Source organism: Dendrobates tinctorius, unplaced genomic scaffold (genome assembly GCF_039654945.1).
Source record: "Dendrobates tinctorius isolate UK_male_01 unplaced genomic scaffold, ASM3965494v1 ptg000011l, whole genome shotgun sequence".
NCBI classification, from domain to species: Eukaryota; Metazoa; Chordata; class Amphibia; order Anura; family Dendrobatidae; genus Dendrobates; species Dendrobates tinctorius.
In genome coordinates, this window is record NW_027361679.1 from 119,282,092 (window position 1) to 119,307,289 (window position 25,198).

At 51.4% G+C, this 25,198-nt stretch overlaps 35 pseudogenes; all 35 read left to right on the top strand.

Moving 5' to 3' along the window:
- Nucleotides 1-1,099: 1,099 nt before the first annotated feature.
- Nucleotides 1,100-1,218, top strand: LOC141058559 (5S ribosomal RNA; annotated as a pseudogene).
- Nucleotides 1,219-1,294: 76 nt separating this feature from the next.
- On the top strand, nt 1,295-1,413 carry LOC141053168 (5S ribosomal RNA; annotated as a pseudogene).
- Nucleotides 1,414-2,649: 1,236 nt separating this feature from the next.
- LOC141057225 (5S ribosomal RNA) lies at nt 2,650-2,768 on the top strand (annotated as a pseudogene).
- Nucleotides 2,769-3,237: 469 nt separating this feature from the next.
- On the top strand, nt 3,238-3,356 carry LOC141053173 (5S ribosomal RNA; annotated as a pseudogene).
- Nucleotides 3,357-4,021: 665 nt separating this feature from the next.
- LOC141057231 (5S ribosomal RNA) lies at nt 4,022-4,140 on the top strand (annotated as a pseudogene).
- Nucleotides 4,141-4,413: 273 nt separating this feature from the next.
- LOC141053178 (5S ribosomal RNA) lies at nt 4,414-4,532 on the top strand (annotated as a pseudogene).
- Nucleotides 4,533-4,609: 77 nt separating this feature from the next.
- On the top strand, nt 4,610-4,728 carry LOC141053184 (5S ribosomal RNA; annotated as a pseudogene).
- Nucleotides 4,729-6,357: 1,629 nt separating this feature from the next.
- On the top strand, nt 6,358-6,476 carry LOC141058617 (5S ribosomal RNA; annotated as a pseudogene).
- A 76-nt stretch (nt 6,477-6,552) lies between these two features.
- LOC141053189 (5S ribosomal RNA) lies at nt 6,553-6,671 on the top strand (annotated as a pseudogene).
- Nucleotides 6,672-7,908: 1,237 nt separating this feature from the next.
- Nucleotides 7,909-8,027, top strand: LOC141057237 (5S ribosomal RNA; annotated as a pseudogene).
- A 469-nt stretch (nt 8,028-8,496) lies between these two features.
- On the top strand, nt 8,497-8,615 carry LOC141053192 (5S ribosomal RNA; annotated as a pseudogene).
- Nucleotides 8,616-8,888: 273 nt separating this feature from the next.
- Nucleotides 8,889-9,007, top strand: LOC141055824 (5S ribosomal RNA; annotated as a pseudogene).
- An 861-nt stretch (nt 9,008-9,868) lies between these two features.
- LOC141053195 (5S ribosomal RNA) lies at nt 9,869-9,987 on the top strand (annotated as a pseudogene).
- Nucleotides 9,988-10,456: 469 nt separating this feature from the next.
- On the top strand, nt 10,457-10,575 carry LOC141053203 (5S ribosomal RNA; annotated as a pseudogene).
- Nucleotides 10,576-11,991: 1,416 nt separating this feature from the next.
- Nucleotides 11,992-12,110, top strand: LOC141057243 (5S ribosomal RNA; annotated as a pseudogene).
- A 665-nt stretch (nt 12,111-12,775) lies between these two features.
- Nucleotides 12,776-12,894, top strand: LOC141053208 (5S ribosomal RNA; annotated as a pseudogene).
- A 469-nt stretch (nt 12,895-13,363) lies between these two features.
- Nucleotides 13,364-13,482, top strand: LOC141053214 (5S ribosomal RNA; annotated as a pseudogene).
- Nucleotides 13,483-14,907: 1,425 nt separating this feature from the next.
- LOC141057250 (5S ribosomal RNA) lies at nt 14,908-15,026 on the top strand (annotated as a pseudogene).
- A 469-nt stretch (nt 15,027-15,495) lies between these two features.
- On the top strand, nt 15,496-15,614 carry LOC141053218 (5S ribosomal RNA; annotated as a pseudogene).
- A 273-nt stretch (nt 15,615-15,887) lies between these two features.
- LOC141055831 (5S ribosomal RNA) lies at nt 15,888-16,006 on the top strand (annotated as a pseudogene).
- Nucleotides 16,007-16,279: 273 nt separating this feature from the next.
- Nucleotides 16,280-16,398, top strand: LOC141057256 (5S ribosomal RNA; annotated as a pseudogene).
- A 273-nt stretch (nt 16,399-16,671) lies between these two features.
- On the top strand, nt 16,672-16,790 carry LOC141053224 (5S ribosomal RNA; annotated as a pseudogene).
- A 77-nt stretch (nt 16,791-16,867) lies between these two features.
- Nucleotides 16,868-16,986, top strand: LOC141053229 (5S ribosomal RNA; annotated as a pseudogene).
- Nucleotides 16,987-17,455: 469 nt separating this feature from the next.
- Nucleotides 17,456-17,574, top strand: LOC141053236 (5S ribosomal RNA; annotated as a pseudogene).
- A 1,237-nt stretch (nt 17,575-18,811) lies between these two features.
- On the top strand, nt 18,812-18,930 carry LOC141058693 (5S ribosomal RNA; annotated as a pseudogene).
- Nucleotides 18,931-19,006: 76 nt separating this feature from the next.
- Nucleotides 19,007-19,125, top strand: LOC141053247 (5S ribosomal RNA; annotated as a pseudogene).
- A 1,237-nt stretch (nt 19,126-20,362) lies between these two features.
- On the top strand, nt 20,363-20,481 carry LOC141058482 (5S ribosomal RNA; annotated as a pseudogene).
- A 469-nt stretch (nt 20,482-20,950) lies between these two features.
- LOC141053258 (5S ribosomal RNA) lies at nt 20,951-21,069 on the top strand (annotated as a pseudogene).
- Nucleotides 21,070-21,342: 273 nt separating this feature from the next.
- Nucleotides 21,343-21,461, top strand: LOC141055845 (5S ribosomal RNA; annotated as a pseudogene).
- Nucleotides 21,462-21,734: 273 nt separating this feature from the next.
- On the top strand, nt 21,735-21,853 carry LOC141051442 (5S ribosomal RNA; annotated as a pseudogene).
- A 273-nt stretch (nt 21,854-22,126) lies between these two features.
- On the top strand, nt 22,127-22,245 carry LOC141053269 (5S ribosomal RNA; annotated as a pseudogene).
- A 77-nt stretch (nt 22,246-22,322) lies between these two features.
- On the top strand, nt 22,323-22,441 carry LOC141053291 (5S ribosomal RNA; annotated as a pseudogene).
- Nucleotides 22,442-23,106: 665 nt separating this feature from the next.
- On the top strand, nt 23,107-23,225 carry LOC141057262 (5S ribosomal RNA; annotated as a pseudogene).
- A 469-nt stretch (nt 23,226-23,694) lies between these two features.
- On the top strand, nt 23,695-23,813 carry LOC141052777 (5S ribosomal RNA; annotated as a pseudogene).
- Nucleotides 23,814-23,890: 77 nt separating this feature from the next.
- On the top strand, nt 23,891-24,009 carry LOC141053303 (5S ribosomal RNA; annotated as a pseudogene).
- The last annotated feature ends 1,189 nt before the right edge of the window (nt 24,010-25,198 follow it).

Here is a 25,198-nt window from a genome sequence, read left to right on the forward strand (position 1 = left end):
TGAGGCCGGGCCAGTACCGGCATGGGAGACTGGCTGGGAATCCCTGGTCCTGTTGACATTTTGTACGTTTTTTTTCCAAGCTTGCCCTTCCGAGTTTATCCTTCTTGAAAAGAACGTCAGAGATGGCACGCTTCCGTCAACGGCCATTCTAAGCTGAATATGCATGCCCTCGTCACATCGCAGCAGCTTGAGGCCGGGCCAGTACCGGCATGGGAGACTGGCTGGGAATCCCTGGTCCTGTTGACATTTTGTACGTTTTATTTCCAAGCTTGCCCTTCCGAGTTTATCCTTCTTGAAAAGAACGTCAGAGATGGCACGCTCCTGTCAACGGCCATTCTAAGCTGAATATGCATGCCCTTGTCAGATTGCAGCTGCTAAGCAGCTTGAGGCCGGGCCAGTACCGGCATGGGAGACTGGCTGGGAATCCCTGGTCCTGTTAACATTTTGTATGTTTTATTTCCAAGCTTGCCCTTCCGAGTTTATCCTTCTTGAAAAAAACGTCAGAGATGGCACGCTTCTGTCAACGGCCATTCTAAGCTGAATATGCATGCCCTCGTCAGATTGCAGCCGCTAAGCAGCTTGAGGCCGGGCCAGTACCGGCATGGGAGACTGGCTGGGAATCCCTGGTCCTGTTGACATTTTGTACGTTTTTTTTCCAAGCTTGCCCTTCCGAGTTTATCCTTCTTGAAAAGAACGTCAGAGATGGCACACTTCCGTCAATGGCCATTCTAAGCTGAATATGCATGCCCTTGTCAGATCGCAGCAGCTTGAGGCCGGGCCAGTACCGGCATGGGAGACTGGCTGGGAATCCCTGGTCCTGTTGACATTTTGTACGTTTTATTTCCAAGCTTGCCCTTCCGAGTTTATCCTTCTTGAAAAGAACGTCAGAGATTGCACACTTCCGTCAATGGCCATTCTAAGCTAAATATGCATGCCCTCGTCAGATCGCAGCTGCTAAGCAGCCTGAGGCCGGGCCAGTACCGGCATGGAAGACTGGCTGGGAATCCCTGGTCCTGTTGACATTTTGTACGTTTTTTTTCCAAGCTTGCCCTACCGAGTTTATCCTTCTTGAAAAAAACGTCAGAGATGGCACGCTTCCGTCAACGGCCATTCTAAGCTGAATATGCCTGCCCTCGTCAGATCGCAGCCGCTAAGCAGCTTGAGGCCGGGGCAGTACTGGCATGGGAGACTGGCTGGGAATCCCTGGTCCTGTTGACATTTGGTACGTTTTTTTCCAAGCTTGCCCTTCCGAGTTTATTCTTCTTGAAAAAAACGTCAGAGATGGCACGCTTCCGTCAACGGCCATTCTAAGCTGAATATGCATGCCCTCGTCAGATCGCAGCCGCTAAGCAGCTTGAGGCCGGGCCAGTACCGGCATGGGAGACTGGCTGGGAATCCCTGGTCCTGTTGACATTTTGTACGTTTTATTTCCAAGCTTGCCCTTCCGAGTTTATCCTTCTTGAAAAGAACGTCAGAGATGGCACGCTTCTGTCAACGGCCATTCTAAGCTGAATATGCATTCCCTCGTCAGATCGCAGCCGCTAAGCAGCTTGAGGCCGGGCCAGTACCGGCATGGGAGACTGGCTGGGAATCCCTGGTCCTGTTGACATTTTGAATGTTTTTTTTCCAAGCTTGCCCTTCCGAGTTTATCCTTCTTGAAAAGAACGTCAGAGATGGCACGCTTCCGTCAACGGCCATTCTAAGCTGAATATGCATGCCCTCGTCAGATCGCAGCAGCTTGAGGCCGGGCCAGTACCGGCATGGGAGACTGGCTGGGAATCCCTGGTCCTGTTGACATTTTGTACGTTTTATTTCCAAGCTTGCCCTTCCGAGTTTATCCTTCTTGAAAAAAACGTCAGAGATGGCACGCTTCCATCAACGTCCATTCTAAGCTGAATATGCATGCCCTCGTCAGATCGCAGCCGCTAAGCAGCTTGAGGCTGGGCCAGTACCGGCATGGGAGACTGGCTGGGAATCCCTGGTCCTGTTGACATTTTGTACGTTTTTTTTCCAAGCTTGCCCTTCCGAGTTTATCCTTCTTGAAAAAAACGTCAGAGATGGCACGCTTCCGTCAACGGCCATTCTAAGCTGAATATGCATGCCCTCGTCAGATCGCAGCTGCTAAGCAGCTTGAGGCCGGGCCAGTGCCGGCATGGGAGTCTGGCTGGGAATCCCTGGTCCTGTTGACATTTTGTACGTTTTTTTCCAAGCTTGCCCTTCCGAGTTTATCCTTCTTGAAAAGAACGTCAGAGATGGCACGCTTCCGTCAACGGCCATTCTAAGCTGAATATGCATGCCCTCGTCAGATCGCAGCAGCTTGAGGCCGGGCCAGTACCAGCATGGGAGACTGGCTGGGAATCCCTGGTCCTGTTGACATTTTGTACGTTTTATTTCCAAGCTTGCCCTTCCGAGTTTATCCTTCTTGAAAAGAACGTCAGAGATGGCACACTTCCGTCAATGGCCCTTCTAAGCTGAATATGCATGCCCTCATCAGATCGCAGCCGCTAAGCAGCCAGAGGCCGGGCCAGTACCGGCATGGGAGACTGGCTGGGAATCCCTGGTCCTGTTGACATTTTGTACGTTTTTTTTCCAAGCTTGCCCTTCCGAGTTTATCCTTCTTGAAAAAAACGTCAGAGATGGCACGCTTCTGTCAACGGCCATTCTAAGCTGAATATGCCTGCCCTCGTCAGATCGCAGCCACTAAGCAGCTTGAGGCCGGGCCAGTACCGGCATGGGAGACTGGCTGGGAATCCCTGGTCCTGTTGACATTTTGTACGTTTTTTTTCCAAGCTTGCCCTTTCGAGTTTATCCTTCTTGAAAAGAACGTCAGAGATGGCACGCGTCCGTCAACGGCCATTCTAAGCTGAATATGCATTCCCTCGTCACATCGCAGCCGCTAAGCAGCTTGAAGCCGGGCCAGTACCGGCATAGGAGACTGGCTGGGAATCCCTTGTCCTGTTGACATTTTGTACATTTTTTTTCCAAGCTTGCCCTTCCGAGTTTATCCTTCTTGAAAAGAACGTCAGAGATGGCACGCTTCCGTCAACGGCCATTCTAAGATGAATATGCATGCCCTCGTCAGATCGCAGCCGCTAAGCAGCTTGAGGCTGGGCCAGTACCAGCATGGGAGACTGGCTGGGAATCCCTGGTCCTGTTGACATTTTGTACGTTTTATTTCCAAGCTTGCCCTTCCGAGTTTATCCTTCTTGAAAAGAACGTCAGAGATGGCACGCTTCCGTCAACGGCCATTCTAAGCTGAATATGCATGCCCTCGTCAGATCGCAGCCGCTAAGCAGCTTGAGGCCGGGCCAGTACCGGCATGGGAGACTGGCTGGGAATCCCTGGTCCTGTTGACATTTTGTACGTTTTATTTCCAAGCTTGCCCTTCCGAGTTTATCCTTCTTGAAAAGAACGTCAGAGATTGCACACTTCCGTCAATGGCCATTCTAAGCTAAATATGCATGCCCTCGTCAGATCGCAGCTGCTAAGCAGCCTGAGGCCGGGCCAGTACCGGCATGGGAGACTGGCTGGGAATCCCTGGTCCTGTTAACATTTTGTACGTTTTATTTCCAAGCTTGCCCTTCCGAATTTATCCTTCTTGAAAAAAACGTCAGAGATGGCACACTTCCGTCAACGGCCATTCTAAGCTGAATATGCATGCCCTCGTCAGATCGCAGCTGCTAAGCAGCTTGAGGCTGGGCCAGTACCGGCATGGGAGACTGGCTGGGAATCCCTGGTCCTGTTGACATTTTGTACGTTTTATTTCCAAGCTTGCCCTTCCGAGTTTATCCTTCTTGAAAAGAACGTCAGAGATGGCACACTTCCGTCAATGGCCCTTCTAAGCTGAATATGCATGCCCTCATCAGATCGCAGCCGCTAAGCAGCCGGAGGCCGGGCCAGTACCGGCATGGGAGACTGGCTGGGAATCCCTGGTCCTGTTGACATTTTGTACGTTTTTTTTCCAAGCTTGCCCTTCCGAGTTTATCCTTCTTGAAAAAAACGTCAGAGATGGCACGCTTCTGTCAACGGCCATTCTAAGCTGAATATGCCTGCCCTCGTCAGATCGCAGCCACTAAGCAGCTTGAGGCCGGGCCAGTACCGGCATGGGAGACTGGCTGGGAATCCCTGGTCCTGTTGACATTTTGTACGTTTTTTTTCCAAGCTTGCCCTTCCGAGTTTATCCTTCTTGAAAAGAACGTCAGAGATGGCACGCGTCCGTCAACGGCCATTCTAAGCTGAATATGCATTCCCTCGTCACATCGCAGCCGCTAAGCAGCTTGAGGCCGGGCCAGTACCGGCATAGGAGACTGGCTGGGAATCCCTGGTCCTGTTGACATTTTGTACATTTTTTTTCCAAGCTTGCCCTTCCGAGTTTATCCTTCTTGAAAAGAACGTCAGAGATGACACGCTTCTGTCAACGGCCATTCTAAGCTGAATATGCATGCCCTCGTCAGATCGCAGCCGCTAAGCAGCTTGAGGCCGGGCCAGTACCGGCATGGGAGACTGGCTGGGAATCCCTGGTCCTGTTGACATTTTGTACGTTTCATTTCCAAGCTTGCCCTTCCGAGTTTATCCTTCTTGAAAAGAACGTCAGAGATGGCACGCTTCCGTCAACGGCCATTCTAAGCTGAATATGCATGCCCTCGTCAGATCGCAGCCGCTAAGCAGCTTGAGGCCGGGCCAGTACCGGCATGGGAGACTGGCTGGGAATCCCTGGTCCTGTTGACATTTTGTATGTTTTTTTTCCAAGCTTGCCCTTCCGAGTTTATCCTTCTTGAAAAGAACGTCAGAGATGGCACGCGTCCGTCAACGGCCATTCTAAGCTGAATATGCATTCCCTCGTCACATCGCAGCCGCTAAGCAGCTTGAAGCCGGGCCAGTACCGGCATAGGAGACTGGCTGGTAATCCCTGATCCTGTTGACATTTTGTACATTTTTTTTCCAAGCTTGCCCTTCCGAGTTTATCCTTCTTGAAAAGAACGTCAGAGATGGCACGCTTCCGTCAACGGCCATTCTAAGATGAATATGCATGCCCTCGTCAGATCGCAGCCGCTAAGCAGCTTGAGGCCGGGCCAGTACCAGCATGGGAGACTGGCTGGGAATCCCTGGTCCTGTTGACATTTTGTACGTTTTATTTCCAAGCTTGCCCTTCCGAGTTTATCCTTCTTGAAAAGAACGTCAGAGATGGCACGCTTCCGTCAACGGCCATTCTAAGCTGAATATGCATGCCATCGTCAGATCGCAGCCGCTAAGCAGCTTGAGGCCGGGCCAGTACCGGCATGGGAGACTGGCTGGGAATCCCTGGTCCTGTTGACATTTTGTACGTTTTTTTTCCAAGCTTGCCCTTCCGAGTTTATCCTTCTTGAAAAGAACGTCAGAGATGGCACGCTTCCGTCAACGGCCATTCTAAGCTGAATATGCATGCCCTCGTCACATCGCAGCAGCTTGAGGCCGGGCCAGTACCGGCATGGGAGACTGGCTGGGAATCCCTGGTCCTGTTGACATTTTTTACGATTTATTTCCAAGCTTGCCCTTCCGAGTTTATCCTTCTTGAAAAGAACGTCAGAGATGGCTCGCTCCTGTCAACGGCCATTCTAAGCTGAATATGCATGCCCTTGTCAGATTGCAGCTGCTAAGCAGCTTGAGGCCGGGCCAGTACCGGCATGGGAGACTGGCTGGGAATCCCTGGTCCTGTTAACATTTTGTATGTTTTATTTCCAAGCTTGCCCTTCCGAGTTTATCCTTCTTGAAAAAAACGTCAGAGATGGCACGCTTCTGTCAACGGCCATTCTAAGCTGAATATGCATGCCCTCGTCAGATTGCAGCCGCTAAGCAGCTTGAGGCCGGGCCAGTACCGGCATGGGAGACTGGCTGGGAATCCCTGGTCCTGTTGACATTTTGTACGTTTTTTTTCCAAGCTTGCCCTTCCGAGTTTATCCTTCTTGAAAAGAACGTCAGAGATGGCACACTTCCGTCAATGGCCATTCTAAGCTGAATATGCATGCCCTTGTCAGATCGCAGCAGCTTGAGGCCGGGCCAGTACCGGCATGGGAGACTGGCTGGGAATCCCTGGTCCTGTTGACATTTTGTACGTTTTATTTCCAAGCTTGCCCTTCCGAGTTTATCCTTCTTGAAAAGAACGTCAGAGATTGCACACTTCCGTCAATGGCCATTCTAAGCTAAATATGCATGCCCTCGTCAGATCGCAGCTGCTAAGCAGCCTGAGGCCGGGCCAGTACCGGCATGGAAGACTGGCTGGGAATCCCTGGTCCTGTTGACATTTTGTACGTTTTTTTTCCAAGCTTGCCCTACCGAGTTTATCCTTCTTGAAAAAAACGTCAGAGATGGCACGCTTCCGTCAACGGCCATTCTAAGCTGAATATGCCTGCCCTCGTCAGATCGCAGCCGCTAAGCAGCTTGAGGCCGGGGCAGTACTGGCATGGGAGACTGGCTGGGAATCCCTGGTCCTGTTGACATTTTGTACGTTTTTTTCCAAGCTTGCCCTTCCGAGTTTATTCTTCTTGAAAAAAACGTCAGAGATGGCACGCTTCCGTCAACGGCCATTCTAAGCTGAATATGCATGCCCTCGTCAGATCGCAGCCGCTAAGCAGCTTGAGGCCGGGCCAGTACCGGCATGGGAGACTGGCTGGGAATCCCTGGTCCTGTTGACATTTTGTACGTTTTATTTCCAAGCTTGCCCTTCCGAGTTTATCCTTCTTGAAAAGAACGTCAGAGATGGCACGCTTCTGTCAACGGCCATTCTAAGCTGAATATGCATTCCCTCGTCAGATCGCAGCCGCTAAGCAGCTTGAGGCCGGGCCAGTACCGGCATGGGAGACTGGCTGGGAATCCCTGGTCCTGTTGACATTTTGAATGTTTTTTTTCCAAGCTTGCCCTTCCGAGTTTATCCTTCTTGAAAAGAACGACAGAGATGGCACGCTTCCGTCAACGGCCATTCTAAGCTGAATATGCATGCCCTCGTCAGATCGCAGCAGCTTGAGGCCGGGCCAGTACCGGCATGGGAGACTGGCTGGGAATCCCTGGTCCTGTTGACATTTTGTACGTTTTATTTCCAAGCTTGCCCTTCCGAGTTTATCCTTCTTGAAAAAAACGTCAGAGATGGCACGCTTCTGTCAACGGCCATTCTAAGCTGAATATGCATGCCCTCGTCAGATCGCAGCCGCTAAGCAGCTTGAGGCTGGGCCAGTACCGGCATGGGAGACTGGCTGGGAATCCCTGGTCCTGTTGACATTTTGTACGTTTTTTTTCCAAGCTTGCCCTTCCGAGTTTATCCTTCTTGAAAAAAACGTCAGAGATGGCACGCTTCCGTCAACGGCCATTCTAAGCTGAATATGCATGCCCTCGTCAGATCGCAGCTGCTAAGCAGCTTGAGGCCGGGCCAGTGCCGGCATGGGAGACTGGCTGGGAATCCCTGGTCCTGTTGACATTTTGTACGTTTTTTTTCCAAGCTTGCCCTTCCGAGTTTATCCTTCTTGAAAAGAAAGTCAGAGATGGCACGCTTCCGTCAACGGCCATTCTAAGCTGAATATGCATGCCCTCGTCAGATCGCAGCAGCTTGAGGCCGGGCCAGTACCAGCATGGGAGACTGGCTGGGAATCCCTGGTCCTGTTGACATTTTGTACGTTTTATTTCCAAGCTTGCCCTTCCGAGTTTATCCTTCTTGAAAAGAACGTCAGAGATGGCACACTTCCGTCAATGGCCCTTCTAAGCTGAATATGCATGCCCTCATCAGATCGCAGCCGCTAAGCAGCCAGAGGCCGGGCCAGTACCGGCATGGGAGACTGGCTGGGAATCCCTGGTCCTGTTGACATTTTGTACGTTTTTTTTCCAAGCTTGCCCTTCCGAGTTTATCCTTCTTGAAAAAAACGTCAGAGATGGCACGCTTCTGTCAACGGCCATTCTAAGCTGAATATGCCTGCCCTCGTCAGATCGCAGCCACTAAGCAGCTTGAGGCCGGGCCAGTACCGGCATGGGAGACTGGCTGGGAATCCCTGGTCCTGTTGACATTTTGTACGTTTTTTTTCCAAGCTTGCCCTTCCGAGTTTATCCTTCTTGAAAAGAACGTCAGAGATGGCACGCGTCCGTCAACGGCCATTCTAAGCTGAATATGCATTCCCTCGTCACATCGCAGCCGCTAAGCAGCTTGAAGCCGGGCCAGTACCGGCATAGGAGACTGGCTGGGAATCCCTGGTCCTGTTGACATTTTGTACATTTTTTTTCCAAGCTTGCCCTTCCGAGTTTATCCTTCTTGAAAAGAACGTCAGAGATGGCACGCTTCCGTCAACGGCCATTCTAAGATGAATATGCATGCCCTCGTCAGATCGCAGCCGCTAAGCAGCTTGAGGCTGGGCCAGTACCAGCATGGGAGACTGGCTGGGAATCCCTGGTCCTGTTGACATTTTGTACGTTTTATTTCCAAGCTTGCCCTTCCGAGTTTATCCTTCTTGAAAAGAACGTCAGAGATGGCACGCTTCCGTCAACGGCCATTCTAAGCTGAATATGCATGCCCTCGTCAGATCGCAGCCGCTAAGCAGCTTGAGGCCGGGCCAGTACCGGCATGGGAGACTGGCTGGGAATCCCTGGTCCTGTTGACATTTTGTACGTTTTATTTCCAAGCTTGCCCTTCCGAGTTTATCCTTCTTGAAAAGAACGTCAGAGATTGCACACTTCCGTCAATGGCCATTCTAAGCTAAATATGCATGCCCTCGTCAGATCGCAGCTGCTAAGCAGCCTGAGGCCGGGCCAGTACCGGCATGGGAGACTGGCTGGGAATCCCTGGTCCTGTTAACATTTTGTACGTTTTATTTCCAAGCTTGCCCTTCCGAGTTTATCCTTCTTGAAAAAAACGTCAGAGATGGCACACTTCCGTCAACGGCCATTCTAAGCTGAATATGCATGCCCTCGTCAGATCGCAGCTGCTAAGCAGCTTGAGGCCGGGCCAGTACCGGCATGGGAGACTGGCTGGGAATCCCTGGTCCTGTTGACATTTTGTACGTTTTATTTCCAAGCTTGCCCTTCCGAGTTTATCCTTCTTGAAAAGAACGTCAGAGATGGCACACTTCCGTCAATGGCCCTTCTAAGCTGAATATGCATGCCCTCATCAGATCGCAGCCGCTAAGCAGCCGGAGGCCGGGCCAGTACCGGCATGGGAGACTGGCTGGGAATCCCTGGTCCTGTTGACATTTTGTACGTTTTTTTTCCAAGCTTGCCCTTCCGAGTTTATCCTTCTTGAAAAAAACGTCAGAGATGGCACGCTTCCGTCAACGGCCATTCTAAGCTGAATATGCCTGCCCTCGTCATATCGCAGCCAGTAAGCAGCTTGAGGCCGGGCCAGTACCGGCATGGGAGACTGGCTGGGAATCCCTGGTCCTGTTGACATTTTGTACGTTTTTTTTCCAAGCTTGCCCTTCCGAGTTTATCCTTCTTGAAAAGAACGTCAGAGATGGCACGCGTCCGTCAACGGCCATTCTAAGCTGAATATGCATTCCCTCGTCACATCGCAGCCGCTAAGCAGCTTGAGGCCGGGCCAGTACCGGCATAGGAGACTGGCTGGGAATCCCTGGTCCTGTTGACATTTTGTACATTTTTTTTCCAAGCTTGCCCTTCCGAGTTTATCCTTCTTGAAAAGAACGTCAGAGATGACACGCTTCCGTCAACGGCCATTCTAAGCTGAATATGCATGCCCTCGTCAGATCGCAGCCGCTAAGCAGCTTGAGGCCGGGCCAGTACCGGCATGGGAGACTGGCTGGGAATCCCTGGTCCTGTGGACATTTTGTACGTTTTATTTCCAAGCTTGCCCTTCCGAGTTTATCCTTCTTGAAAAGAACGTCAGAGATGGCACGCTTCCGTCAACGGCCATTCTAAGCTGAATATGCATGCCCTCGTCAGATCGCAGCCGCTAAGCAGCTTGAGGCCGGGCCAGTACCGGCATGGGAGACTGGCTGGGAATCCCTGGTCCTGTTGACATTTTGTATGTTTTTTTTCCAAGCTTGCCCTTCCGAGTTTATCCTTCTTGAAAAGAACGTCAGAGATGGCACGCGTCCGTCAACGGCCATTCTAAGCTGAATATGCATTCCCTCGTCACATCGCAGCCGCTAAGCAGCTTGAAGCCGGGCCAGTACCGGCATAGGAGACTGGCTGGGAATCCCTGGTCCTGTTGACATTTTGTACATTTTTTTTCCAAGCTTGCCCTTCCGAGTTTATCCTTCTTGAAAAGAACGTCAGAGATGGCACGCTTCCGTCAACGGCCATTCTAAGATGAATATGCATGCCCTCGTCAGATCGCAGCCGCTAAGCAGCTTGAGGCCGGGCCAGTACCAGCATGGGAGACTGGCTGGGAATCCCTGGTCCTGTTGACATTTTGTACGTTTTATTTCCAAGCTTGCCCTTCCGAGTTTATCCTTCTTGAAAATAACGTCAGAGATGGCACGCTTCCGTCAACGGCCATTCTAAGCTGAATATGCATGCCCTCGTCAGATCGCAGCCGCTAAGCAGCTTGAGGCCGGGCCAGTACCGGCATGGGAGACTGGCTGGGAATCCCTGGTCCTGTTGACATTTTGTACGTTTTTTTTCCAAGCTTGCCCTTCCGAGTTTATCCTTCTTGAAAAGAACGTCAGAGATGGCACGCTTCCGTCAACGGCCATTCTAAGCTGAATATGCATGCCCTCGTCACATCGCAGCAGCTTGAGGCCGGGCCAGTACCGGCATGGGAGACTGGCTGGGAATCCCTGGTCCTGTTGACGTTTTATTTCCAAGCTTGCCCTTCCGAGTTTATCCTTCTTGAAAAGAACGTCAGAGATGGCACGCTTCTGTCAACGGCCATTCTAAGCTGAATATGCATTCCCTCGTCAGATCGCAGCCGCTAAGCAGCTTGAGGCCGGGCCAGTACCGGCATGGGAGACTGGCTGGGAATCCCTGGTCCTGTTGACATTTTGAATGTTTTTTTTCCAAGCTTGCCCTTCCGAGTTTATCCTTCTTGAAAAGAACGTCAGAGATGGCACGCTTCCGTCAACGGCCATTCTAAGCTGAATATGCATGCCCTCGTCAGATCGCAGCAGCTTGAGGCCGGGCCAGTACCGGCATGGGAGACTGGCTGGGAATCCCTGGTCCTGTTGACATTTTGTACGTTTTATTTCCAAGCTTGCCCTTCCGAGTTTATCCTTCTTGAAAAAAACGTCAGAGATGGCACGCTTCCGTCAACGGCCATTCTAAGCTGAATATGCATGCCCTCGTCAGATCGCAGCCGCTAAGCAGCTTGAGGCTGGGCCAGTACCGGCATGGGAGACTGGCTGGGAATCCCTGGTCCTGTTGACATTTTGCACGTTTTTTTTCCAAGCTTGCCCTTCCGAGTTTATCCTTCTTGAAAAAAACGTCAGAGATGGCACGCTTCCGTCAACGGCCATTCTAAGCTGAATATGCATGCCCTCGTCAGATCGCAGCTGCTAAGCAGCTTGAGGCCGGGCCAGTGCCGGCATGGGAGACTGGCTGGGAATCCCTGGTCCTGTTGACATTTTGTACGTTTTTTTTCCAAGCTTGCCCTTCCGAGTTTATCCTTCTTGAAAAGAACGTCAGAGATGGCACGCTTCCGTCAACGGCCATTCTAAGCTGAATATGCATGCCCTCGTCAGATCGCAGCAGCTTGAGGCCGGGCCAGTACCAGCATGGGAGACTGGCTGGGAATCCCTGGTCCTGTTGACATTTTGTACGTTTTATTTCCAAGCTTGCCCTTCCGAGTTTATCCTTCTTGAAAAGAACGTCAGAGATGGCACACTTCCGTCAATGGCCCTTCTAAGCTGAATATGCATGCCCTTATCAGATCGCAGCCGCTAAGCAGCCAGAGGCCGGGCCAGTACCGGCATGGGAGACTGGCTGGGAATCCCTGGTCCTGTTGACATTTTGTACGTTTTTTTTCCAAGCTTGCCCTTCCGAGTTTATCCTTCTTGAAAAAAACGTCAGAGATGGCACGCTTCTGTCAACGGCCATTCTAAGCTGAATATGCCTGCCCTCGTCAGATCGCAGCCACTAAGCAGCTTGAGGCCGGGCCAGTACCGGCATGGGAGACTGGCTGGGAATCCCTGGTCCTGTTGACATTTTGTACGTTTTTTTTCCAAGCTTGCCCTTCCGAGTTTATCCTTCTTGAAAAGAACGTCAGAGATGGCACGCGTCCGTCAACGGCCATTCTAAGCTGAATATGCATTCCCTCGTCACATCGCAGCCGCTAAGCAGCTTGAAGCCGGGCCAGTACCGGCATAGGAGACTGGCTGGGAATCCCTGGTCCTGTTGACATTTTGTACATTTTTTTTCCAAGCTTGCCCTTCCGAGTTTATCCTTCTTGAAAAGAACGTCAGAGATGGCACGCGTCCGTCAACGGCCATTCTAAGCTGAATATGCATTCCCTCGTCACATCGCAGCCGCTAAGCAGCTTGAGGCCGGGCCAGTACCGGCATAGGAGACTGGCTGGGAATCCCTGGTCCTGTTGACATTTTGTACATTTTTTTTCCAAGCTTGCCCTTCCGAGTTTATCCTTCTTGAAAAGAACGTCAGAGATGACACGCTTCCGTCAACGGCCATTCTAAGCTGAATATGCATGCCCTCGTCAGATCGCAGCCGCTAAGCAGCTTGAGGCCGGGCCAGTACCGGCATGGGAGACTGGCTGGGAATCCCTGGTCCTGTGGACATTTTGTACGTTTTATTTCCAAGCTTGCCCTTCCGAGTTTATCCTTCTTGAAAAGAACGTCAGAGATGGCACGCTTCCGTCAACGGCCATTCTAAGCTGAATATGCATGCCCTCGTCAGATCGCAGCCGCTAAGCAGCTTGAGGCCGGGCCAGTACCGGCATGGGAGACTGGCTGGGAATCCCTGGTCCTGTTGACATTTTGTATGTTTTTTTTCCAAGCTTGCCCTTCCGAGTTTATCCTTCTTGAAAAGAACGTCAGAGATGGCACGCGTCCGTCAACGGCCATTCTAAGCTGAATATGCATTCCCTCGTCACATCGCAGCCGCTAAGCAGCTTGAAGCCGGGCCAGTACCGGCATAGGAGACTGGCTGGGAATCCCTGGTCCTGTTGACATTTTGTACATTTTTTTTCCAAGCTTGCCCTTCCGAGTTTATCCTTCTTGAAAAGAACGTCAGAGATGGCACGCTTCCGTCAACGGCCATTCTAAGATGAATATGCATGCCCTCGTCAGATCGCAGCCGCTAAGCAGCTTGAGGCCGGGCCAGTACCAGCATGGGAGACTGGCTGGGAATCCCTGGTCCTGTTGACATTTTGTACGTTTTATTTCCAAGCTTGCCCTTCCGAGTTTATCCTTCTTGAAAAGAACGTCAGAGATGGCACGCTTCCGTCAACGGCCATTCTAAGCTGAATATGCATGCCCTCGTCAGATCGCAGCCGCTAAGCAGCTTGAGGCCGGGCCAGTACCGGCATGGGAGACTGGCTGGGAATCCCTGGTCCTGTTGACATTTTGTACGTTTTTTTTCCAAGCTTGCCCTTCCGAGTTTATCCTTCTTGAAAAGAACGTCAGAGATGGCACGCTTCCGTCAACGGCCATTCTAAGCTGAATATGCATGCCCTCGTCACATCGCAGCAGCTTGAGGCCGGGCCAGTCCCGGCATGGGAGACTGGCTGGGAATCCCTGGTCCTGTTGACATTTTGTACGTTTTATTTCCAAGCTTGCCCTTCCGAGTTTATCCTTCTTGAAAAGAACGTCAGAGATGGCACGCTTCTGTCAACGGCCATTCTAAGCTGAATATGCATTCCCTCGTCAGATCGCAGCCGCTAAGCAGCTTGAGGCCGGGCCAGTACCGGCATGGGAGACTGGCTGGGAATCCCTGGTCCTGTTGACATTTTGAATGTTTTTTTTCCAAGCTTGCCCTTCCGAGTTTATCCTTCTTGAAAAGAACGTCAGAGATGGCACGCTTCCGTCAACGGCCATTCTAAGCTGAATATGCATGCCCTCGTCAGATCGCAGCAGCTTGAGGCCGGGCCAGTACCGGCATGGGAGACTGGCTGGGAATCCCTGGTCCTGTTGACATTTTGTACGTTTTATTTCCAAGCTTGCCCTTCCGAGTTTATCCTTCTTGAAAAAAACGTCAGAGATGGCACGCTTCCGTCAACGGCCATTCTAAGCTGAATATGCATGCCCTCGTCAGATCGCAGCCGCTAAGCAGCTTGAGGCTGGGCCAGTACCGGCATGGGAGACTGGCTGGGAATCCCTGGTCCTGTTGACATTTTGCACGTTTTTTTTCCAAGCTTGCCCTTCCGAGTTTATCCTTCTTGAAAAAAACGTCAGAGATGGCACGCTTCCGTCAACGGCCATTCTAAGCTGAATATGCATGCCCTCGTCAGATCGCAGCTGCTAAGCAGCTTGAGGCCGGGCCAGTGCCGGCATGGGAGACTGGCTGGGAATCCCTGGTCCTGTTGACATTTTGTACGTTTTTTTTCCAAGCTTGCCCTTCGGAGTTTATCCTTCTTGAAAAGAACGTCAGAGATGGCACGCTTCCGTCAACGGCCATTCTAAGCTGAATATGCATGCCCTCGTCAGATCGCAGCAGCTTGAGGCCGGGCCAGTACCAGCATGGGAGACTGGCTGGGAATCCCTGGTCCTGTTGACATTTTGTACGTTTTATTTCCAAGCTTGCCCTTCCGAGTTTATCCTTCTTGAAAAGAACGTCAGAGATGGCACACTTCCGTCAATGGCCCTTCTAAGCTGAATATGCATGCCCTCATCAGATCGCAGCCGCTAAGCAGCCAGAGGCCGGGCCAGTACCGGCATGGGAGACTGGCTGGGAATCCCTGGTCCTGTTGACATTTTGTACGTTTTTTTTCCAAGCTTGCCCTTCCGAGTTTATCCTTCTTGAAAAAAACGTCAGAGATGGCACGCTTCTGTCAACGGCCATTCTAAGCTGAATATGCCTGCCCTCGTCAGATCGCAGCCACTAAGCAGCTTGAGGCCGGGCCAGTACCGGCATGGGAGACTGGCTGGGAATCCCTGGTCCTGTTGACATTTTGTACGTTTTTTTTCCAAGCTTGCCCTTCCGAGTTTATCCTTCTTGAAAAGAACGTCAGAGATGGCACGCGTCCGTCAACGGCCATTCTAAGCTGAATATGCATTCCCTCGTCACATCGCAGCCGCTAAGCAGCTTGAAGCCGGGCCAGTACCGGCATAGGAGACTGGCTGGGAATCCCTGGTCCTGTTGACATTTTGTACATTTTTTTTCCAAGCTTGCCCTTCCGAGTTTATCCTTCTTGAAAAGAACGTCAGAGATGGCACGCTTCCGTCAACGGCCATTCTAAGATGAATATGCATGCCCTCGTCAGATCGCAGCCGCTAAGCAGCTTGAGGCTGGGCCAGTACCAGCATGGGAGACTGGCTGGGAATCCCTGGTCCTGTTGACATTTTGTACGTTTTATTTCCAAGCTTGCCCTTCCGAGTTTATCCTTCTTGAAAAGAACGTCAGAGATGGCACGCTTCCGTCAACGGCCATTCTAAGCTGAATATGCATGCCCTCGTCAGATCGCAGCCGCTAAGCAGCTTGAGGCCGGGCCAGTACCGGCATGGGAGACTGGCTGGGAATCCCTGGTCCTGTTGACATTTTGTACGTTTTATTTCCAAGCTTGCCCTTCCGAGTTTATCCTTCTTGAAAAGAACGTCAGAGATTGCACACTTCCGTCAATGGCCATTCTAAGCTAAATATGCATGCCCTCGTCAGATCGCAGCTGCTAAGCAGCCTGAGGCCGGGCCAGTACCGGCATGGGAGACTGGCTGGGAATCCCTGGTCCTGTTAACATTTTGTACGTTTTATTTCCAAGCTTGCCCTTCCGAGTTTATCCTTCTTGAAAAAAACGTCAGAGATGGCACACTTCCGTCAACGGCCATTCTAAGCTGAATATGCATGCCCTCGTCAGATCGCAGCTGCTAAGCAGCTTGAGGCCGGGCCAGTACCGGCATGGGAGACTGGCTGGGAATCCCTGGTCCTGTTGACATTTTGTACGTTTTATTTCCAAGCTTGCCCTTCCGAGTTTATCCTTCTTGAAAAGAACGTCAGAGATGGCACACTTCCGTCAATGGCCCTTCTAAGCTGAATATGCATGCCCTCATCAGATCGCAGCCGCTAAGCAGCCGGAGGCCGGGCCAGTACCGGCATGGGAGACTGGCTGGGAATCCCTGGTCCTGTTGACATTTTGTACGTTTTTTTTCCAAGCTTGCCCTTCCGAGTTTATCCTTCTTGAAAAAAACGTCAGAGATGGCACGCTTCTGTCAACGGCCATTCTAAGCTGAATATGCCTGCCCTCGTCAGATCGCAGCCACTAAGCAGCTTGAGGCCGGGCCAGTACCGGCATGGGAGACTGGCTGGGAATCCCTGGTCCTGTTGACATTTTGTACGTTTTTTTTCCAAGCTTGCCCTTCCGAGTTTATCCTTCTTGAAAAGAACGTCAGAGATGGCACGCGTCCGTCAACGGCCATTCTAAGCTGAATATGCATTCCCTCGTCACATCGCAGCCGCTAAGCAGCTTGAGGCCGGGCCAGTACCGGCATAGGAGACTGGCTGGGAATCCCTGGTCCTGTTGACATTTTGTACATTTTTTTTCCAAGCTTGCCCTTCCGAGTTTATCCTTCTTGAAAAGAACGTCAGAGATGACACGCTTCTGTCAACGGCCATTCTAAGCTGAATATGCATGCCCTCGTCAGATCGCAGCCGCTAAGCAGCTTGAGGCCGGGCCAGTACCGGCATGGGAGACTGGCTGGGAATCCCTGGTCCTGTTGACATTTTGTACGTTTTATTTCCAAGCTTGCCCTTCCGAGTTTATCCTTCTTGAAAAGAACGTCAGAGATGGCACGCTTCCGTCAACGGCCATTCTAAGCTGAATATGCATGCCCTCGTCAGATCGCAGCCGCTAAGCAGCTTGAGGCCGGGCCAGTACCGGCATGGGAGACTGGCTGGGAATCCCTGGTCCTGTTGACATTTTGTATGTTTTTTTTCCAAGCTTGCCCTTCCGAGTTTATCCTTCTTGAAAAGAACGTCAGAGATGGCACGCGTCCGTCAACGGCCATTCTAAGCTGAATATGCATTCCCTCGTCACATCGCAGCCGCTAAGCAGCTTGAAGCCGGGCCAGTACCGGCATAGGAGACTGGCTGGGAATCCCTGGTCCTGTTGACATTTTGTACATTTTTTTTCCAAGCTTGCCCTTCCGAGTTTATCCTTCTTGAAAAGAACGTCAGAGATGGCACGCTTCCGTCAACGGCCATTCTAAGATGAATATGCATGCCCTCGTCAGATCGCAGCCGCTAAGCAGCTTGAGGCCGGGCCAGTACCAGCATGGGAGACTGTCTGGGAATCCCTGGTCCTGTTGACATTTTGTACGTTTTATTTCCAAGCTTGCCCTTCCGAGTTTATCCTTCTTGAAAAGAACGTCAGAGATGGCACGCTTCCGTCAACGGCCATTCTAAGCTGAATATGCATGCCCTCGTCAGATCGCAGCCGCTAAGCAGCTTGAGGCCGGGCCAGTACCGGCATGGGAGACTGGCTGGGAATCCCTGGTCCTGTTGACATTTTGTACGTTTTTTTTCCAAGCTTGCCCTTCCGAGTTTATCCTTCTTGAAAAGAACGTCAGAGATGGCACGCTTCCGTCAACGGCCATTCTAAGCTGAATATGCATGCCCTCGTCACATCGCAGCAGCTTGAGGCCGGGCCAGTACCGGCATGGGAGCCTGGCTGGGAATCCCTGGTCCTGTTGACATTTTGTACGTTTTATTTCCAAGCTTGCCCTTCCGAGTTTATCCTTCTTGAAAAGAACGTCAGAGATGGCACGCTCCTGTCAACGGCCATTCTAAGCTGAATATGCATGCCCTTGTCAGATTGCAGCTGCTAAGCAGCTTGAGGCCGGGCCAGTACCGGCATGGGAGACTGGCTGGGAATCCCTGGTCCTGTTAACATTTTGTATGTTTTATTTCCAAGCTTGCCCTTCCGAGTTTATCCTTCTTGAAAAAAACGTCAGAGATGGCACGCTTCTGTCAACGGCCATTCTAAGCTGAATATGCATGCCCTCGTCAGATTGCAGCCGCTAAGCAGCTTGAGGCCGGGCCAGTACCGGCATGGGAGACTGGCTGGGAATCCCTGGTCCTGTTGACATTTTGTACGTTTTATTTCCAAGCTTGCCCTTCCGAGTTTATCCTTCTTGAAAAGAACGTCAGAGATGGCACACTTCCGTCAATGGCCATTCTAAGCTGAATATGCATGCCCTTGTCAGATTGCAGCCGCTAAGCAGCTTGAGGCTGGGCCAGTACTGGCATGGGAGACTGGCTGGGAATCCCTGGTCGTGTTGACATTTTGTACGTTTTTTTTCCAAGCTTGCCCTTCCGAGTTTATCCTTCTTGAAAAGAACGTCAGAGATGGCACACTTCCGTCAATGGCCATTCTAAGCTGAATATGCATGCCCTTGTCAGATCGCAGCAGCTTGAGGCCGGGCCAGTACCGGCATGGGAGACTGGCTGGGAATCCCTGGTCCTGTTGACATTTTGTACGTTTTATTTCCAAGCTTGCCCTTCCGAGTTTATCCTTCTTGAAAAGAACGTCAGAGATTGCACACTTCCGTCAATGGCCATTCTAAGCTAAATATGCATGCCCTCGTCAGATCGCAGCTGCTAAGCAGCCTGAGGCCGGGCCAGTACCGGCATGGAAGACTGGCTGGGAATCCCTGGTCCTGTTGACATTTTGTACGTTTTTTTTCCAAGCTTGCCCTACCGAGTTTATCCTTCTTGAAAAAAACGTCAGAGATGGCACGCTTCCGTCAACGGCCATTCTAAGCTGAATATGCCTGCCCTCGTCAGATCGCAGCCGCTAAGCAGCTTGAGGCCGGGGCAGTACTGGCATGGGAGACTGGCTGGGAATCCCTGGTCCTGTTGACATTTTGTACGTTTTTTTCCAAGCTTGCCCTTCCGAGTTTATTCTTCTTGAAAAAAACGTCAGAGATGGCACGCTTCCGTCAACGGCCATTCTAAGCTGAATATGCATGCCCTCGTCAGATCGCAGCCGCTAAGCAGCTTGAGGCCGGGCCAGTACCGGCATGGGAGACTGGCTGGGAATCCCTGGTCCTGTTGACATTTTGTACGTTTTATTTCCAAGCTTGCCCTTCCGAGTTTATCCTTCTTGAAAAGAACGTCAGAGATGGCACGCTTCTGTCAACGGCCATTCTAAGCTGAATATGCATTCCCTCGTCAGATCGCAGCCGCTAAGCAGCTTGAGGCAGGGCCAGTACCGGCATGGGAGACTGGCTGGGAATCCCTGGTCCTGTTGACATTTTGAATGTTTTTTTTCCAAGCTTGCCCTTCCGAGTTTATCCTTCTTGAAAAGAACGTCAGAGATGGCACGCTTCCGTCAACGGCCATTCTAAGCTGAATATGCATGCCCTCGTCAGATCGCAGCAGCTTGAGGCCGGGCCAGTACCGGCATGGGAGACTGGCTGGGAATCCCTGGTCCTGTTGACATTTTGTACGTTTTATTTCCAAGCTTGCCCTTCCGAGTTTATCCTTCTTGAAAAAAACGTCAGAGATGGCACGCTTCCGTCAACGGCCATTCTAAGCTGAATATGCATGCCCTCGTCAGATCGCAGCCGCTAAGCAGCTTGAGGCTGGGCCAGTACCGGCATGGGAGACTGGCTGGGAATCCCTGGTCCTGTTGACATTTTGTACGTTTTTTTTCCAAGCTTGCCCTTCCGAGTTTATCCTTCTTGAAAAAAACGTCAGAGATGGCACGCTTCCGTCAACGGCCATTCTAAGCTGAATATGCATTCCCTCGTCAGATCGCAGCTGCTAAGCAGCTTGAGGCCGGGCCAGTGCCGGCATGGGAGACTGGCTGGGAATCCCTGGTCCTGTTGACATTTTGTACGTTTTTTTTCCAAGCTTGCCCTTCCGAGTTTATCCTTCTTGAAAAGAACGTCAGAGATGGCACGCTTCCGTCAACGGCCATTCTAAGCTGAATATGCATGCCCTCGTCAGATCGCAGCAGCTTGAGGCCGGGCCAGTACCAGCATGGGAGACTGGCTGGGAATCCCTGGTCCTGTTGACATTTTGTACGTTTTATTTCCAAGCTTGCCCTTCCGAGTTTATCCTTCTTGAAAAGAACGTCAGAGATGGCACACTTCCGTCAATGGCCCTTCTAAGCTGAATATGCATGCCCTCATCAGATCGCAGCCGCTAAGCAGCCAGAGGCCGGGCCAGTACCGGCATGGGAGACTGGCTGGGAATCCCTGGTCCTGTTGACATTTTGTACGTTTTTTTTCCAAGCTTGCCCTTCCGAGTTTATCCTTCTTGAAAAAAACGTCAGAGATGGCACGCTTCTGTCAATGGCCATTCTAAGCTGAATATGCCTGCCCTCGTCAGATCGCAGCCACTAAGCAGCTTGAGGCCGGGCCAGTACCGGCATGGGAGACTGGCTGGGAATCCCTGGTCCTGTTGACATTTTGTACGTTTTTTTTCCAAGCTTGCCCTTCCGAGTTTATCCTTCTTGAAAAGAACGTCAGAGATGGCACGCGTCCGTCAACGGCCATTCTAAGCTGAATATGCATTCCCTCGTCACATCGCAGCCGCTAAGCAGCTTGAAGCCGGGCCAGTACCGGCATAGGAGACTGGCTGGGAATCCCTGGTCCTGTTGACATTTTGTACATTTTTTTTCCAAGCTTGCCCTTCCGAGTTTATCCTTCTTGAAAAGAACGTCAGAGATGGCATGCTTCCGTCAACGGCCATTCTAAGATGAATATGCATGCCCTCGTCAGATCGCAGCCGCTAAGCAGCTTGAGGCTGGGCCAGTACCAGCATGGGAGACTGGCTGGGAATCCCTGGTCCTGTTGACATTTTGTACGTTTTATTTCCAAGCTTGCCCTTCCGAGTTTATCCTTCTTGAAAAGAACGTCAGAGATGGCACGCTTCCGTCAACGGCCATTCTAAGCTGAATATGCATGCCCTCGTCAGATCGCAGCCGCTAAGCAGCTTGAGGCCGGGCCAGTACCGGCATGGGAGACTGGCTGGGAATCCCTGGTCCTGTTGACATTTTGTACGTTTTATTTCCAAGCTTGCCCTTCCGAGTTTATCCTTCTTGAAAAGAACGTCAGAGATTGCACACTTCCGTCAATGGCCATTCTAAGCTAAATATGCATGCCCTCGTCAGATCGCAGCTGCTAAGCAGCCTGAGGCCGGGCCAGTACCGGCATGGGAGACTGGCTGGGAATCCCTGGTCCTGTTAACATTTTGTACGTTTTATTTCCAAGCTTGCCCTTCCGAGTTTATCCTTCTTGAAAAAAACGTCAGAGATGGCACACTTCCGTCAACGGCCATTCTAAGCTGAATATGCATGCCCTCGTCAGATCGCAGCTGCTAAGCAGCTTGAGGCCGGGCCAGTACCGGCATGGGAGACTGGCTGGGAATCCCTGGTCCTGTTGACATTTCGTACGTTTTATTTCCAAGCTTGCCCTTCCGAGTTTATCCTTCTTGAAAAGAACGTCAGAGATGGCACACTTCCGTCAATGGCCCTTCTAAGCTGAATATGCATGCCCTCATCAGATCGCAGCCGCTAAGCAGCCGGAGGCCGGGCCAGTACCGGCATGGGAGACTGGCTGGGAATCCCTGGTCCTGTTGACATTTTGTACGTTTTTTTTCCAAGCTTGCCCTTCCGAGTTTATCCTTCTTGAAAAAAACGTCAGAGATGGCACGCTTCTGTCAACGGCCATTCTAAGCTGAATATACCTGCCCTCGTCAGATCGCAGCCACTAAGCAGCTTGAGGCCGGGCCAGTACCGGCATGGGAGACTGGCTGGGAATCCCTGGTCCTGTTGACATTTTGTACGTTTTTTTTCCAAGCTTGCCCTTCCGAGTTTATCCTTCTTGAAAAGAACGTCAGAGATGGCACGCGTCCGTCAACGGCCATTCTAAGCTGAATATGCATTCCCTCGTCACATCGCAGCCGCTAAGCAGCTTGAGGCCGGGCCAGTACCGGCATAGGAGACTGGCTGGGAATCCCTGGTCCTGTTGACATTTTGTACATTTTTTTTCCAAGCTTGCCCTTCCGAGTTTATCCTTCTTGAAAAGAACGTCAGAGATGACACGTTTCCGTCAACGGCCATTCTAAGCTGAATATGCATGCCCTCGTCAGATCGCAGCCGCTAAGCAGCTTGAGGCCGGGCCAGTACCGGCATGGGAGACTGGCTGGGAATCCCTGGTCCTGTTGACATTTTGTACGTTTTATTTCCAAGCTTGCCCTTCCGAGTTTATCCTTCTTGAAAAGAATGTCAGAGATGGCACGCTTCCGTCAACGGCCATTCTAAGCTGAATATGCATGCCCTCGTCAGATCGCAGCCGCTAAGCAGCTTGAGGCCGGGCCAGTACCGGCATGGGAGACTGGCTGGGAATCCCTGGTCCTGTTGACATTTTGTATGTTTTTTTTCCAAGCTTGCCCTTCCGAGTTTATCCTTCTTGAAAAGAACGTCAGAGATGGCACGCATCCGTCAACGGCCATTCTAAGCTGAATATGCATTCCCTCGTCACATCGCAGCCGCTAAGCAGCTTGAAGCCGGGCCAGTACCGGCATAGGAGACTGGCTGGGAATCCCTGGTCCTGTTGACATTTTGTACATTTTTTTTCCAAGCTTGCCCTTCCGAGTTTATCCTTCTTGAAAAGAACGTCAGAGATGGCACGCTTCCGTCAACGGCCATTCTAAGATGAATATGCATGCCCTCGTCAGATCGCAGCCGCTAAGCAGCTTGAGGCCGGGCCAGTACCAGCATGGGAGACTGGCTGGGAATCCCTGGTCCTGTTGACATTTTGTACGTTTTATTTCCAAGCTTGCCCTTCCAAGTTTATCCTTCTTGAAAAGAACGTCAGAGATGGCACGCTTCCGTCAACGGCCCTTCTAAGCTGAATATGCATGCCCTCATCAGATCGCAGCCGCTAAGCAGCCAGAGGCCGGGCCAGTACCGGCATGGGAGACTGGCTGGGAATCCCTGGTCCTGTTGACATTTTGTACGTTTTTTTTCCAAGCTTGCCCTTCCGAGTTTATCCTTCTTGAAAAAAACGTCAGAGATGGCACGCTTCTGTCAACGGCCATTCTAAGCTGAATATGCCTGCCCTCGTCAGATCGCAGCCACTAAGCAGCTTGAGGCCGGGCCAGTACCGGCATGGGAGACTGGCTGGGAATCCCTGGTCCTGTTGACATTTTGTACGTTTTTTTTCCAAGCTTGCCCTTCCGAGTTTATCCTTCTTGAAAAGAACGTCAGAGATGGCACGCGTCCGTCAACGGCCATTCTAAGCTGAATATGCATTCCCTCGTCACATCGCAGCCGCTAAGCAGCTTGAAGCCGGGCCAGTACCGGCATAGGAGACTGGCTGGGAATCCCTGGTCCTGTTGACATTTTGTACATTTTTTTTCCAAGCTTGCCCTTCCGAGTTTATCCTTCTTGAAAAGAACGTCAGAGATGGCACGATTCCGTCAACGGCCATTCTAAGATGAATATGCATGCCCTCGTCAGATCGCAGCCGCTAAGCAGCTTGAGGCTGGGCCAGTACCAGCATGGGAGACTGGCTGGGAATCCCTGGTCCTGTTGACATTTTGTACGTTTTATTTCCAAGCTTGCCCTTCCGAGTTTATCCTTCTTGAAAAGAACGTCAGAGATGGCACGCTTCCGTCAACGGCCATTCTAAGCTGAATATGCATGCCCTCGTCAGATCGCAGCCGCTAAGCAGCTTGAGGCCGGGCCAGTACCGGCATGGGAGACTGGCTGGGAATCCCTGGTGCTGTTGACATTTTGTACGTTTTATTTCCAAGCTTGCCCTTCCGAGTTTATCCTTCCTGAAAAGAACGTCAGAGATGGCACGCTTCTGTCAACGGCCATTCTAAGCTGAATATGCATGCCCTCGTCAGATCGCAGCCGCTAAGCAGCTTGAGGCCGGGCCAGTACCGGCATGGGAGACTGGCTGGGAATCCCTGGTCCTGTTGACATTTTGTACGTTTTTTTTCCAAGCTTGCCCTTCCGAGTTTATCCTTCTTGAAAAAAACGTCAGAGATGGCACGCTTCCGTCAACGGCCATTCTAAGCTGAATATGCATGCCCTCGTCAGATCGCAGCTGCTATGCAGCTTGAGGCCGGGCCAGTACCGGCATGGGAGACTGGCTGGGAATCCCTGGTCCTGTTGACATTTTGTACGTTTTTTTTCCAAGCTTGCCCTTCCGAGTTTATCCTTCTTGAAAAGAACGTCAGAGATGGCACACTTCCGTCAATGGCCATTCTAAGCTGAATATGCATGCCCTTGTCAGATCGCAGCCGCTAAGCAGCTTGAGGCTGGGCCAGTACTGGCATGGGAGACTGGCTGGGAATCCCTGGTCGTGTTGACATTTTGTACGTTTTTTTTCCAAGCTTGCCCTTCCGAGTTTATCCTTCTTGAAAAGAACGTCAGAGATGGCACACTTCCGTCAATGGCCATTCTAAGCTGAATATGCATGCCCTTGTCAGATCGCAGCAGCTTGAGGCCGGGCCAGTACCGGCATGGGAGACTGGCTGGGAATCCCTGGTCCTGTTGACATTTTGTACGTTTTATTTCCAAGCTTGCCCTTCCGAGTTTATCCTTCTTGAAAAGAACGTCAGAGATTGCACACTTCCGTCAATGGCCATTCTAAGCTAAATATGCATGCCCTCGTCAGATCGCAGCTGCTAAGCAGCCTGAGGCCGTGCCAGTACCGGCATGGGAGACTGGCTGGGAATCCCTGGTCCTGTTGACATTTTGTATGTTTTTTTTCCAAGCTTGCCCTTCCGAGTTTATCCTTCTTGAAAAGAACGTCAGAGATGGCACGCTTCCGTCAACGGCCATTCTAAGCTGAATATGCATGCCCTCGTCACATCGCAGCAGCTTGAGGCCGGGCCAGTACCGGCATGGGAGACTGGCTGGGAATCCCTGGTCCTGTTGACATTTTGTACGTTTTATTTCCAAGCTTGCCCTTCCGAGTTTATCCTTCTTGAAAAGAACGTCAGAGATGGCACGCTCCTGTCAACGGCCATTCTAAGCTGAATATGCATGCCCTTGTCAGATTGCAGCTGCTAAGCAGCTTGAGGCCGGGCCAGTACCGGCATGGGAGACTGGCTGGGAATCCCTGGTCCTGTTAACATTTTGTATGTTTTATTTCCAAGCTTGCCC